Raw genomic sequence first — 3,146 nt, 5'->3', positions numbered from 1 at the left:
AGGCCGGCATAACGCCGCGCAGCTGACCTTCCGCCCATCCCCGCTATTCCGACCCGGTCCCGTTTTACAGGACAGATTCAGCGAACCTTTATTTAGCGAATAAAAGTTTAAAGCTGAAGGTTATTTATGGTTCCACAGAGATAGGTCCTGAGTGGCTATTTAGAAGCACGTGATTCCAATAAACTTTGTTTTATGGCTTGAGAGTTGACAAGCCAAAATATAATTCCCACCATAAATTAGTTTAAGAGCATACAAGTGCAGATGCTTTCGTTCCTGGAAGCAGTAATCGGGAAAGTGTTAGCAGGGAACCGTCTGCGGGAATGCGGCCGTGCAGGCACCTCTGCTCCCGGCTCCCCCCGGCCGGGGGGGGAGCGCGCAGTAAGTCCGCTACCAGCCTCCCCACTGCCACCGCCGCGCTCGGGCTCTCTTTGTGCCCCTGGAAACTCCGTGGGAGTGGGGTACCAGTGCTGCTCCGCCCGGCAATGCGGAATGGCTTTGCTGGGGAAAATGGACAGGTAGAGCTCAGGTGGCTAGGGCAGCGCCGGGACGAGCGGGCTGCTTCCCGCCTGAGATTTCCGAATGTCATGGGACATTTTACTTGAAGCTAACCTTTTTTATTAAAAAAAAAAAAAAAAAAAAGGATAAAAAAGAAAGGAAAGGAATGGTAAGGGAATGTTTAGTGCCGAAACGCTGATATTATTCCACTGTCCTTGCAAGCTCTGAATGCTATCAAGCGTGGGCAGAACTGAAAAAATATTTTTTTAACAAAAACAGTCTTGGGAAGCTCTATCTAGTGAACTATTGATACCGAGGCAATTGCTCTGTGTGCAATACAATAACTCTCCAAGATATCGCAGGAAGGCAATAGAAGGGGTGAAAAATCGCTTACAGAAAAGAAACCCCCAATATTAGTATTTTACTTTCAAATATACGATGCATTTCAAGAGCGTTAGACTGAGCGCGTTTTTGTTTTCCTTAATGTGATCTTTGAATTTATTTGTTAAAAGATTTGAAGGAAAGTTCAAGTCAAATCCGTCCTTCTATAATGCAAACAAAGACGCATGTCTCGTGGTTACTGTTTGGTTAATTAGGTGATCTTAAAGGGGACCTATCCTAGAGTAATCCGAGATTTATTCTTGTAAAACTGTAGTTCTTTCTGTGCTCAGCATGGATACGATGCTGCATGGCATATTGTGACATTTTATGGGTGATGGTTTAGCAAAGGTGATCTGAATATTTCATTTGTAAGTGACTGGATCGCCACAGAACAAAAAAAAAGGCCTTTGTCATTCTTTTTTTCCATTAGTGAAAGAGGCAGGTCTGGCTTTTCATCCCTTTAGAAATTATCCGGTATAAAATCTAGGCTACGAATATTAAAAGCGAAAGAGCACATCCCGGACACAGGAAAAGCATGTATTCATAAAAAACTGCCTGAATGCAACGTGGTCCTCATTCGGAAGGGGCTTCCACCCCACCACTCCGCTGCTCGCAGGATTTACCACCAGCTCTTCTCTGCCTTCATCTATCAAACGTGGTCTCTAACTGTTCTCCAGAAATATCACCCGTATGTGGAATACAACAGTAACAAACGTTTTTATTGCAACAGGTTCGGCAGCATGGAAGAACACCCACGGTAAGTAACCTCTTATTTCTCGTAGAGTTTGTGATGCTTGAAAATCCTGTTTCTTCCCTTCAGACCAGAAGAATTAAAACCGATGTATCCCTGATGAATATTGCTATCAAAAAAAAAAAAAAAAAAAAAAGGAAAAAAGACTATGTCAGCATGTGAAGGCTCTTGTGGAGTCGGCTTGCGGTACCGTGTCATAATCCTGGCTAGCGTTAAAGGTAGAGGTGCAGCCTCCTGAGGGTTTATTATAGGGCTGTACAGGTGTCCTCCTGCTCTAACACTCCGAGGCAATTAGCAGCGTTTCCATTTTAACTCGGTGGGACCGTACAGCGCCTCCCCGCGCAGAGCCCGGACGGATCACGTTGTGTCCCAGCGCCTCATAACCTTGGCTACTCCCCCTCTTTTCTCCAGACGGGATTCAAAGCAGAGTTGTGCCTGCTACCGAACGTCAACCTCGTTTGGCATAGCCTGGTGAATGAGTGAAAGAGGCGGCAGCTCTGGAGGCTGGCGGCGCTAGCCCGCCGGGCCAGCCCACGCCGCAGCCGGGTCGTGCGGGGCGGTAGCGCTGATCCTCTGGTACTAGGTGTCTCCGGGCAAGGGAGAGTCAAAAGTGGGTTTAAATGCTGTGAAGGCACGGAGGGGAATGGGTACCTGAGCTTAGGAGGGCAACCTTGTACCGTAGGGGTTTTCGTATCCCCGATGGTCCCGCACGAGCTGCGCTGGGGGGACCGAGGGGAGGGCAGCAGATCAGTGCGGAGCAGGAAGCGCTGTTGAACCTTTCTGGCTGCAGTAAGGCGCTCAGTGCATCAGTCCTGGTGCTTCAGACTGAGACCGGCTTGTCTCTCAAGGAGGAAAAGGAAGCCTGCGATATTTGGAGATTCATTAGGTACACGTTGCCCTCCCTGCTTCTGCCAGCCCCGCTCTGACCGGGAGCGTGTAGAGGAGCGGAGCTGTGTTTGTTTGCGTTTCTCCCTGTTTCCTCTCCTTGCTTGCTGGTAAATAATCTCTTTCACTGCTTGTGCCAAGCTTTTCCTTCTCTTTTTGCCTTACGTTGAGATATTGGTTTTCGAGCCCTTTAAATACGAACTGAAGAATCGCCTCCAGCGTTGCAGTTTTAATTACCATAGGTAACTTTCCTCCCCCCGCAGCTCAGCCCTGCGCTATGTAGATGCCCTTGGCATTTTATTCCAGGGCCGGCCCTAAATGTATGGATTACTTGTTTTCTGCCAACGTACATTTAGCATACTGATTATGAACCAGAATACAAAAAGCCTGATAGATCAAAAGCATTTCGTATGGGCAGTTGAACAGGAGGTGAATATATAACGCTTTTGTTCATCAATAACTCTTTGGCTTTGACCTGTCTGAGCAAGTCGTGCAATAAGGTGAAACGCAGGTCACAGCGTCTAACAAATATGAAAATGTGTAGTATTAGGCAGAGCGGGGAGCTGCTTGCTTCCCCAGCCCCATCGCTTCTCCCCGGGCAGCCCTCGGCGGGTTTGTCCGCTCCCGGGGGCTG

The sequence above is a fragment of the Pygoscelis adeliae genome, unplaced genomic scaffold (genome assembly GCF_000699105.1).
Source record: "Pygoscelis adeliae isolate BGI_AS28 unplaced genomic scaffold, ASM69910v1 Scaffold160, whole genome shotgun sequence".
Classification (NCBI taxonomy): Eukaryota; Metazoa; Chordata; class Aves; order Sphenisciformes; family Spheniscidae; genus Pygoscelis; species Pygoscelis adeliae.
Note: the sequence above shows the minus strand (reverse complement) of the source record.